Raw genomic sequence first — 12,704 nt, forward strand, 5'->3', positions numbered from 1 at the left:
ATGAAATAAAGACTTGCCTTACCCTTATACTTTGGCATCTGTGATCTCCTAAAAGTGGATATCAGTCCCTCCAATAATACAGATCATAGCCTGTCCATGACTGTCCAACCTGCAAGACTCCGGTCCATGTGCAAGATACTGTGCTAAGAGCTGAGGATATACATATAAGCAGGCAGTTCCTGAATGCTAGCTCTTTGGGGAATAGAACTGCATAAAAATGAGCCTTTGTTCTAACATGCCGGTGACTGGAGCAGACCAGCTCTTGCCTGTGTTCCATGCTTTCAGCTGCAAGATCAACTGAGAATCCTTCCAGCTACCTCCCACCTTGGGCACTGGAGCCATGCCCATGGCTCACCTCCTCTCTTTGAATACAGAGAGAAGTCAAAAGCAGTTTCCCCCAAGTGATTATTTCCCTTCTAGTTTCCTGGTTGCCTGTATAATATTACAGACAGCTGCTGCTATCAGACTGACAATTAGAAGGTTTCTATCAAAGGGATATGAAACAGATCTTGATAGACAGGGTGGTTCACTTAAAACATGGGGTTATTAACCTGGAGTCCATGAAAACTCAAGGAGTCCATAGATAGATTTCAGGAAGTCTGATGGGACTTGGATGGGAAAAAAAATTACATCCTTATTTCAATATAACTGATTTCCTTTGCAATCTTATGTATTTTAGTTGATTCATTTAAAAACTATTCTGACAAAGGGTACATAGGGTTTACCAGTCTGACTGTCAAAGGGGGTCCATGACACCAAGGACATTAAGAATATCCCTGACTTTAAAAAAAGCTCAAATTGAGAAGCTGGAGACAGAGGGATGGGAAAGTCATGCCTCTGGAGGTCAGTTAGGTGGCACAGTGGTTAGAGAACTGGACCTGGAGTCAGGAAGACCTGAGTTCAAATTTGGACTCAGACACACTAGCTATGTGACTCAAGGCAAATCACTTAACCTATCTATTTTCTCATCTGTTACATGAGGATAATAATAGCACCCACTTCCCAGGATTGTTGTGAGGGTAAAATGAGATATTTGTAAAGTGTTTTGCAAACCTTAAAGGTGTATAGGAAGGCTAGCTATTATTATTATTACATTTAGCATAAAAGGATTCTGTGAAAGGAAAGATCTTTGTTCTAGGCTGGGGAGTGGGATTTTTGTTTTCTTTAAAAGTTAACCAGCCAGGCCCTGGCTGGTTACAGCCAGAATATTACAGCAGAATATATACCCTGATTCTTTTCTTTCTGATGATTAGTGCTCCAGAAAGCACTTGAGTTTCTAGAAATCTACTTATTTCCATATGTAAATTGTGTTGAATTGGATGACATAAAGAGGCTCTTTGATAAATAATCCTTGAGATTTAGGACTAATGATTTTTATGCATTTGCAAGACAAACCATGTCATCAAAATACTACTACATTTACTTTCCCTACTTTGGGGAAGAGGTAAGCTGGAAGAGGAAGGGAGAGGGAGAAGCAGCCCCTTGCTTCTTTGATTTTTGTCTTCTAAAGGCATGTAATTGTAGTTAACAAGCAGATTATTACAGAGCATGCAGGTAAAAGTCAATTGTCCAGTCAATACTTTCCTATAATCAGACACTTTATGGTCAGGCTCAGCCAAGTACCCTTGAGAAGAACCCAAGGACCCAGCAAGGTATGATCTCTCTGGACAGACATTTATTTTTAGCTTAGAGCTTTGCTTTTCGATTGTTTGTGTGTTTTCTCAGTGGAAGTGGGTCAATCTTCCTCAAAAGCATTCCTTAGAAATATTTTCTGGGGGCAGCAAGGTGGTGCAGTGAATAGAGCTCCGGTCTTGTAGTCAGGAGGATCTGAGTTCAAATCTGACCTCAGACACTTGACACTCACTAGCTATGTGACCCTGGACAAGTCACTTAACCCTGATTGCCTCACCAAAAAAGCCAAAAAAAAGAAATATTTTCTGTCCTTCTTTCCCCTGGCTGGCTGCATAAAGCCCACACAATGCCAGGAGTCACGGTGAAAGATGTGAACCAGCAGGAGTTCGTCTGGGGCCCTGGCCGCCTTTCTGAAAAAGTTAAGGAAGCTGAAAGTCCCTAAATAGATGGACATAGTTAAGCAGGCCAACATAAGGAGCTGGTACCCTACAAGGAGAACTGGGTCTACACCTGGGCCGCCTGCACAGACCATCACCTGTACCTCCAAGGCGGTGCCAGTGTGGGTTCCATGCCTGAGATCTAAGACGCGGGCCAACGCAATGGAGGTCATGCCCAGTCACTTCAGCAGAGGCTCCAAGAGCATGGCCCAAAGGGTCCTGCAAGCCCTGGAAGGCCTCAAGATGGTGGAGAATGATAAGGAAGGGGCTGGAAGCTGACAACACCTCAGGGACAGAGAGACCTGGACAGAATTGCTGGACAGATGGCAGCTGCCAACAAGAAACATTAGGACAAACCACACCAGATTCATTAATAAATTGCCTTGTTTGTAAATTTTTATCCTGACACCAAACCTCTGAAAAGAATAAACTATCACCATTGTATCTTCTAGCTATGCTCACAAAGTTTTCTGAACAACTAAGGGCAGAAAAATCACTCCATCAATGAGCATTTATTAAGCACCCACTTCGTGCCAGGCACTGCATTAATTTCTGGGAATACAAGGACAAAAATAAGCTAGTTCCTGCCCACAAGGAACATGCATTTTTCCTATCTTGGGAATCATAGAATCATAGATTTAGAGTTGGAAGGGACCTCAGAAATCATTTAGTCTAATGCCATCATTTCTCAGCTAAGGAAACTGAGGCCCTAGGAGATTAAGTGACTTGTTCAAGGTCAACAAAGGTAGTAAGTATCCAAGGCAGGATTTGAATCAAGGTCCTTGGAATTTTTGACTACTTTCACCAGTTCTTAAATTAGAGGTCAATCCTATTCAATGATCATTTTTCTATCAAGCTTCAAAAGCCTACACTCTTCATGACTCTTAGGAGGGCTTTACAACATGTACCCCAATACTCCAGAGGATCCTCATCAAAGTTAGTGCTTGCTCATATAATGCAGGTCACAACCCATCCATCCTCTTCAATTCTATGCTACTTTGACTCTCCTCCACACTGTCCTATAAATCCACATCCAACATGCTGCAGGCTTTTTTAAATTTTCCATTGATTTGCAGGATACCAATTGAGTAAAATGCCCTCTCCATTGATTATCCCTTGCTCTTGTTATCTGATCAGCCCACCTTTTCTTGCCCTACCTCTGATGACATCTTTTACATGTCTTCTCTAGCGCAATTCATCATTTGAAATGTGTTGCAATATTATTCAAACTCACCTTGCACTTCTCCATTGCCCTTTGGATGATCTCTGATATTATTTCTTTGGAGACTACAGTATTCCGTATCTCCCAATCTACAAAAACACTGAAAGAACACAAATGATGAAAGATGGGCCTTTGTCTCAGGGAGAAACTTGGGGTTTCTAAAAAACCTTGTGCATTCCCAGGGCATTCAACAAACTTGAATAATGAAGGTTAATAGCCAGATCATAAAAGATCTGTGTTTCACTTATTATTTTATCCAGATAATTGAGGCCAAAGTATATATTAATCATTTCAGTTGTCCAGACATTTGAAATCTGCTTACCAGAAGTCAGATTAAATACTGAGTCATTCGTGATCAACCAATCAACAAGTATTTATTAAGCACCTACTATAGGACTACAAAATAGACTCCTTTGAACTGTAGGTTAATAGTAGAATTCTGATAGAGAACAGGTCACAAGATCATAGAAATTGAGTTAGAGGGGATATCAGAAGTCATCTAGTACAACTCCCTCATTCTTACAGATAAGGAAAGGGAGATCCAAGAAATGAAGTGACTTGCCAGAAGTCACACAAATAATAAACATCAGAGGTAGGATTTGAGCTCAGGTCCCCCTGACTCCAGAACCAGGTTTGGTTTGGTAAGCTGGTTGGTTGGTTGGTTGGTTTTCCATTATACCACACTGCCTTCATGACAGAAGATAATTGTGTTAGTTTGATGGACAAGTTACTCAGCACTTGGGTTTGGAGTAAGAAGTGCACAAGGAAGTATTGCCTGTATGGAAAGAAGCAAGGCTTTTGAGAAGAATATATAGGAACAGGTAGTGTCAGGTAGCAACTTCTTGTGCAAAGAGATGCAGTCAGAGAAGACCCTGAATCAGCAATCCAGTCAGTCATGTGTCATCCCAGACCCCAGATTTCCCAGTATCTGGCAATGTGGTGAAGCCCACAATTAAAGTCAGCCAGGAATATGGGCAGTATCACACCCCAGGTGCTGAGTGACTCAAGGCTCTCTGCAGCAGAATTTTTATATTCCAAAGAAGGACTGGATGAAAAAATATTGGCAGGTGTCCTCATGACATGCCCAGAGATGGTCTTCTGCAAGGCATCTCAAAACATAAGGCAAGAGGCTGAATGTGTCTTGTGACATGAGCAACATGACTTCTCTGGGAGGGGTTGCAGAAGCCAAGAGGAGAAGCTAATTGCTGGTAAAAACAAGCTTAAAAAAAAAAACCTGAAGGCATGAGTATTCAACAATCAAATGGATAGCTAATGGAGTTAACCCACTAATATAACTATTCTTCAAAATTATTATCTACTAACCTATCAAGAGAGTTAACAGATAGTAGATAGATAAGTGTAGCTCCCCCAAACCATCAAGTTCAGGGGTCCAAGTTAATTGTATTGAGCACGAGATTGTCTTGTGTATCCATGGAAACAATGAGAGTTTAATTGAAATAGCAAACATATTGACTTTCCTTTATTTCCTATCAGCCTTCTTCATGTGCCAACACCACCCCTCCCAAGGTATCAAGCACTCACGCAAATAATTGTACCCAGTAACAATGGTTTATACAAATGGAATTTAAACCTATAAATTAGTCAAGAGCATTCACCAGGAAAATTCAATTCAACAAATAATAAGTACCTACTATGTGCTTGCATTGTGCTAAGTACTGAGACAAATATAAACTAGTCTCTGCCCTCAAAGAATTTGTATCCTTCTGGGGAAGAACAACATATGCACAAGCATACAAAATATATTTACAGAATAATTGGTGGGGGGGAAGGTCAGACTGGGGAGACCAGAAAAGGACTCCTGTAGGTAGGGCCTCTGCAGCAAGACTTTGAAAGGGAGCTGCCCCTGAGTTGTATATGATCTATAGAGTGGGAGGATGGGTCACATCACATCTCCCTGTAATAACCAATTTTTGTGTTTGTCTCCAGCACAACAACACCTACCCTTGTCCCCCATCATCCCACCTCACCTTCTCTTCACTTCATGGCTCAAACTCCCAACTTTGCCCTTTCTAAGCCAGGTGTACTATCCCAGGAGTTCACAGTAGCTATCTGTGCAGGTGCTATTGGGAAATGGGGGGGGGGGGGCATAGTATAACATTTGACCACCAGATGGCACTTCACCTATCCACTAGTGGTAGCCTACTTTCTCCCACTTGTCCTGAGTCCAAGGTCATTGAGTAAAGAAGGATGTGGTATGAAATATACTCAAAAATTACCAAAATGTAAAATCAATTTCAGCTCATCAAGCATCTATAGATTCTATCCCATAGACTGGCTTCCTTCTACCCCTCCCTCCTGACCCTCCCTCTCCTCCCTCAACCCCCAAACTCAGAGGTCTTGACATTAATGGCCCTGTGATTTACTAACAGTAACAGATAGCATAGAAAATACTAATGGGCAATTTTTAAAAATACATAAAAGACAGCAATGACATGGTTTTTAATGGGGTTGATTTTTTCCCCCTCTTCTTCTCTACCTCTCCTCCCACCTAGTCTTAATTGCATTCTTGGGTTTGTCCATTCTCTGCTTCTGCTGGCTATTTCTGACCTCCCACAATGCATCTGTCCTCCTTTCTCTGACTCCATAAACATTCCACAGAGCAGTTTTAGTCTACACTTTGCAATCAACTGCTTATGAATACAAGGGGGCAGAGACTATCCTCACAATCTGTGTCACACAGGACAGAAAAACCATAGAAGACAGTCTCCTCCTTCTTCTTCTTCTCCTTCTTCTCCTTTCCTCTCTCAAGGCCTTCACAAAAGTCCTGTGCAGAAGTCCCTCCAAGGCCTAAGGAACCAATGTGTGCCTACACACATTTCCCAGCTCACCCACTCTTTAAATGACCCCCTGTCCTCCGTCTTCTTGTGTCTTAGTTAGAGGGGATAGTTAAATGGCAAACTCCAATGATTTAGGAAAAGTTAAGCATACAGTTATCCCTTCCACATCAAGGGGGTTAGGAGAACGGTGTACCTGGATCTGAAAAATCCGTGTAAAATTTTTTGGCCTTCCCTTTGTACCAGAGAAGAAGTTTGAATTATTATGGTATTAAAAGATAAAATATGTTGATACTATATAATATCATACATTTATTTTATGCATTTCTGAGTTTCTAAACCTTTTCTGTGTCATCTGCTGGCCTTCGTGCGTTGTTTGTGGCTTCCACAAAACTCCCCCCAAAGTCCCCATTTAATTTCTTATGCCGACCCGCAACATATCAAAATCGTGATGGGGAAAGTCATGATGTGCAAGGGGATAACTGTGTAACATATTAATATAGGTGGGCCTTTATTCTTTTATCAAAATCAATTACTTAAATTCCATATTTCTTCTTTGCCAAAAAGCATGTTAGTCAGTCAGTGCCCTGATAACAGCAAGAAATTGTAGGAGGCTCAAGCTCTGTTTCCTAAGTACTGTGTGACCTTGAGCAAACTATTAAACTTCTCTGTGCTTTTCATTCTCTACCATATGAAAAAGCACTGAGTCAGTTTACCTTGGAAGAAGTAACTTTTTTATAGTGCTATACCAAATTCTCCTTTTTGGTCGTCTTTTGATTGTTTCCTATAAGAGTCCAGCAACATGTGTTAAGCACCCACTATGTGCAAAACAACAGGGAGTCGCTGGGGATTTTTTGAATAGGTGTGTCTTGGGAATATTATTTGGAGAGCTGCGTGGAGGATGGATTGGAAACAAGATAGACTGGAAGCAGGCAGATCAATTAGGAAACTAATGCAATAATTAAGGCCAGGAGTAAGAAAGGCCTAGACTAAAACAGTAACTGTGTGAGTGGGGGAAAGGGGATGGTTGGGAGAGATACCGTGGAGAGAGAACTGACAAGAGTTGGCAACTCAATGGGCATTGGGAGGGAGGAGGAAGAGTCAAGGATGAAGAGGAGGTTGCAAACTTGGTATCTGGAGGTGGTGGGGTGCCCTTAGCAGAAATAAGGAAGCTTTGAGGAGGGCTAGGTGTGAGGGGAAATATAATGAGTGCCATTTTGGATGTGTTGAGTTTCAGATGTCACAGAGAAATCCTCATGGAGTTGGCTACAGTTTACCATCGGAATCCTCCTCCTCTTCGTTATCATCCTCTTCATAATTATCATCAATTATATACTGAACATCCACTATGTAACAGGGGAATTGTAGAGAAGCAGAAAAGATGGCCCCTGCCCTCAAGGAGCTTACAGTGGAAGATGTCACACAATGGCTTCTCTCATTTACAAACCTGACCACTGGAGTCTAGTAACATATGGCCCTTTGTTAGCTTGGCTCTAAACACTTGCCGGTCTCATCTCTGTGCTCTGGTCGAGGGCAGACCTTCTCCACAAGATGGAGCATGAAACCCATCTTTTTTTTTTTCTTTTCAGAATTTAGCCCACTCCAATCTAATGCTTAAACTATAAACAATGTCTTACTTCTTTAAGCTATTTACTAGACCTCAGTTCAAAGACCCCTCTTGGTTGGCAAGAGAAAAGAGGAGATGGAGGAGACAAGGACTGTTCTGTGTCCTAAAGACATTGTTTTGCCATTAAAGTAATACCTGTGCTTCCTTAACCTCTTCCTTTTTAGTTTAAGGTGCTCTGCACTCAGAGCTTTCCTGTCCAGGATCATGTTCATGATCACCTGGTGGGACACTATAACTGTGTGTCTACTTCTTAGAGTGGAAATGTGGTCATAGAATCCAAACTTTTCGCATTGGTTTCACTCTGCTGTCGCCACCAAAAATCAGAGGAATAGGAAAGACCTAGGTCTAACCTTTGGATGGCCAATGTTATATCAGAGTCTTAAGATTTCTTGTTCTAACACTAATTTTCTCGAAGATGTTGTCTCTCCTATATTTAAGCACTGACTGGTACTTGACCCTTTCAACGAACACATAGTATTATCCAATCTGCAGGATATTTAAGAAAGACACTTACTGGGCTTTACATATGAAATCACTAAAGGGCTCAGGAAATATGAACTCTAAGAAGAAACTAAGAGAAACAAGATTATTCTTATTCAACCTAGAAAAGATAAGGCTTGGGGTAAGGAGGGAGAAAGGAAGGTGTGATTAATTAATGGACTTTAATAAAAATACCAACGGTTATTATAAAGAACAGTGGAATATGAGAAATTCAGGAAGCACGGGATTATTCATATGAACTTGAGCCCAAACCGAGGCAAAGCAAGAGGGTAGAACCAAGAGACCAAGATGCCCAATGACCACAAGAATATGAATGAAAACAGCACCCAAGAGAGTGGAATTCAGATTAATGACAATGACCAATCTCGATCCCAAAAGAACAGATATTGAAAGATACTTCCCTTTCAGCAGAGTTATGTGGAGAGTTGGGGTAGAGGTACTGTGTGTGCCGAGTGCTGCACTTTAACTTAAATATTTTTACTTGTTAACAGTGGAGGGGGCAGTGGTAGATGGGGGCATATTAGGGAATAGCTGTATTTTAAAAAAAGAGATTGATGAAATTTTTAACATTTAAAAAAAATAGTGATCAGCCATCTTCCAACTTTGCTAATCACAGGAGGCAATTATTCACTGTATGGTCCAGAATGTGTTTTCAATCGAGGCTGTGCTTAATTATCCGCATTAAGGAAGGGCACCAACACAGAATGGCTTAGGGGGTAAAGGCATTTTATTCGTGGTTATGCAATGGTCAAGTACATCTGCTGGGGCTGTGTCCATGGCACAGCCACAGGAGAAGCTTTCTCCCTACCTACCCCAACCCCACCCCACCAGCTGCTTACAAAAGCATTTATTAAGCACCTACCATGTGCCAGGCACTGTGCTAAGCACTGAGGAAAGAAAGAAAGAGGCAAAAATATGAGCAAGTAGAAAGAAAGAAGCAAAGGAAGGAGGGAAGGAAGGAAGGAAGGAAGGCAAAAATATGAACAAGAGGAGAGAAAGAGGAAAAGTATGAGCAAGAAGAAAGAAGGAAAGAAAGAGAAAAAAGGAAAGAGGCAAAAATATGAGCAAGAAGAAAGGAAGAAGGAAAGAGAGAAAAAAGGAAGGAAAGAAAGAAAGAGGCAAAATATGAGCAAGAAGAAGGAAGGAAAGACAGAGAGAAAGAAAGGAAAGAAAGAAGGAAAGAGAAAAAAACAGAAAAATGGTTTGTATTATGTATACATTGTTTCTCTTAGAGAAACAAAATTTTATCCACATACTTCATTCAGTCAACAAGCACTTGCTGGCTGCTACCTACCACATGCCAGGCACTGTGTTTTGGGAATACAAAAATACTCCCACAAAGTGTTTCTGCCCTCAAGGGGCTCACTTTCTAACGGGAGAGATAACATGCAAACAACTATTTAAGACAAACTATAGCAGGGCCATGTAAGATAATATCAGAGAGAAGGCACTAATCCTCTGATGGGGGTGAGGGAGAACGGAGTTGGAGAGCCTGGAAAAGGCTGTAGAGAGTAGGATATGAGAGGAATCTTGAAGGATTATGGAAGGCCAAAGTTAGGATGAAAAGCATTCCAGACATGGGGGAACAAACCAGTGAAAAGTCACAGAATTCAGAGATTCAAGGACCAGCAAATAGGCCAGAGGAACTTGATTCCCGAGTATGTGGAAAGGAGTAAAGTGTAACAAGACTAGAAAGATGAGAAGGGCGCAGGCTGTGAAGGGCTTCATGCCAAAGCCCTTTAAATAACATCTTGGAGGTAATAGGAAGCCACTAGAGCTTAACCTCCTATGTTTAATCCAATCCCATCTCCAGATGGACCTTCTTTTGGGGCTAAAGTGTCAAGCATATAATCCATTTTTGGATAACGGAAAGAGGAACTCTTCAACTCTGAAAGTCTCCTGACACTGAGCAATGATAAACACTGGAATGGCTTATGGATTGTAAGAGGAGATGGTCACACGTGTCTGGAATGACTGTCTCCTGTACTGTCTGAGATGGTTTAGCAGATGTACAGCAGATGTACAGTGTGTTTCAGTAGAACAAGCACCTCCTCTAGAGTCAGAGGACCCAGATTCCCAATACTAGCTTTGCCCACTCACTTCTCTGAACCTCAGTTTCCTTATTTGTAAAATGAGGGAGTTGTACTTGATGATCTGTAAGCCCTCTTCCAGTTCTGCCATTCAATAATCCTATGACCTTTCTAAGGTCTTTTTTAGACCTTGACAACACAGATTTTTCAAGTCAACTAGAGCTTTGGCGCCCTCTGGTGACAGGAACTAATTGACTGTTTTAAACCCTGACGAGAAGTATACAACAAAATCTGTTGCCGATACTTTTCTCCATTTCAGTGTTTTCTTACTCTAGGTAAGTGGGATGCGGTCCCTGATGGCTCACTCAAGATTTTATGAATCTGATCATCTCTGCTGAATTTCAGTAATTCATAATGCTGTAATATAGCTCTGAATCATTAACTACCCACACAGAGACCCAGATGCATCCTAGATCCAATTTGTGAAGGGGCTTAAGTTTTGATAACTGAAGATTGTCCTGGAAAATACACAATTTTATTATTACATGTTATATTTCCTAGAACACTTTCTGCCGGAATAGTCACTTGAAAGAATGCTATTTGAAGACACGAATGTCAGATCATATGATGTGAGATTTTTAGAGGGTAAAAGCTTAGAAATCTAGCCCAATCCTCTCATTTTACTGAAAAAGAAACTGAGGGCCAGACAAATTAAGTGATTTGCCCGAGATCAACCAGCGAGTGGAACAGAACGGTGGGATGTTCATTTCATTCAAACTTGATGGTCACCAGAAAGCAGGTTAAATGTGCCGTTCCTCCCTCCCCATGGAATGTAAGCTGCTAATCCCAAACAGCACAGCTTTGAAAAGTTACACATTAAATTCAATATATACTTAAGAAGAAAACCAAGTTACACATAATAAAGTCACAGTTTCACGTACAATACATTTTAGTGCTCAATTCTTTCTACATACTGGCTTCATGCTCCACTGACTTCAGGAATCACTTCAGAGCTATCTTCTTCTGTGATTCAATTTAATGCAATTTAACATTTAAACACTTGCAATGTGCTGGTAATAGGATACAAAGACAAAATGAAACAGTCCCTGCCTTCAGGGTGCTTACACACTACTGGATTATCAGATCTCTTAGGATGTGGAGTAGTAATACAGTAGAAGGGAGAACAGTAACCAGAGATTTTGAGGGGTACAAGTAAAGTTTAGGGCAAGTCTCATAAAAGGAGAAGGACTGAAGGAAAAGGAGAGGAAAAGAATAAGCCAAGACCAAGTTGCAGAGTTCAGCTGAGGTTTCAGGGGAAAGAGATTACAGTTATCCCTGCCACCTCGCAGGGATTGGCGCAAGGGCCCCTACAACCTGGAAAATCCATATAAAATTTTTTTACCCTCCTTTCTTACCAGAGAAGTCTGAATTATTATGGCATTAAAAGATAAAACATTTTATTATGCAACACTATACACATATTTTATGCATTTCTGAATTTCTAAACTTTTTCTGTGTTGTCTGCTGGCCTTGGTGTGTTGTCTGCAGCTTCCACAAAATTCCCCAAAAATTCCCATTTAATTTCTTATGCTGTGTGATATATTGAAACCGCAATGGGGAAAGTCCCTATAAGGAAAGGATAAGTGTACTATCTGTATTTTAACTAATTATTTTTGTTAATAGTATTATAAGCTCTATTTCTAATGTGATGAAGAATCAGAGACTGTTAGCATTCTCTAAATACAGTAATCAATAAATATTAAGCACCTACTCTGTGCCTGGCATTGTGCTAAGCACTGAGGATACAAAAAAGGCAAAAGATAGTCACTGCCCTCAAGGAGCTTGCAATCTAATGGGAGAGACAGCATGCAAACATATATACAAAGCAAACTATATACAGGATAAATAGGAAATAATTAAGAGAAAGAGAAAGGAGTCACTAGAATTAAGAGGGGTAGGAGAAGACTTCCAGTAAAAAAAAAAAAAAAGATTTTAGTCGGGACTTAAAGGAAACTAGGAAGGTTAATTGGGCAACTAGGTAACTCGGTGGATAGAACACTGGGCCTGGAGTCAGGAAGACCTGACTTCAAATCTAGCTTCAGACACTTATTAGCTGTGCAACCCTGGGCAAGTTACTTAACCCTGTTTGCCTCAGTTTCTTCATCTGTAAAAATGAGTTAGAGAAGGAAATGGCCACCCATTCCAGTATTTTTGCCAAGAAAACCCCACCTGAGGTCATAAAGAACTGGACATGACAGAACAACAATAACAACAACAACCATGAAGGTTAGTAGGCAGAGTGAAAAAGGAAGAGTGTTCCAGATATGGGGGTCTATTGGAGAAAATGCCCAGAGCTGAGAGAGGGAATGTCTTGTTCAAGTAACAGCCAAGAAACCAGTGTCACTGGATTGAAGAGTATACGATTGGGAGCAAAGCTCTAGTCATCTCACCCTAGTTACA

General features: G+C 41.0%; 1 pseudogene; it reads left to right on the forward strand.

The window, feature by feature from the left end:
- Positions 1–1,978: 1,978 nt before the first annotated feature.
- Positions 1,979–2,419, forward strand: LOC114039684 (annotated as a pseudogene).
- The last annotated feature ends 10,285 nt before the right edge of the window (positions 2,420–12,704 follow it).

The sequence above is a fragment of the Vombatus ursinus genome, unplaced genomic scaffold, assembly GCF_900497805.2.
Source record: "Vombatus ursinus unplaced genomic scaffold, bare-nosed wombat genome assembly UNPS02012179.1, whole genome shotgun sequence".
Classification (NCBI taxonomy): domain Eukaryota; kingdom Metazoa; phylum Chordata; class Mammalia; order Diprotodontia; family Vombatidae; genus Vombatus; species Vombatus ursinus.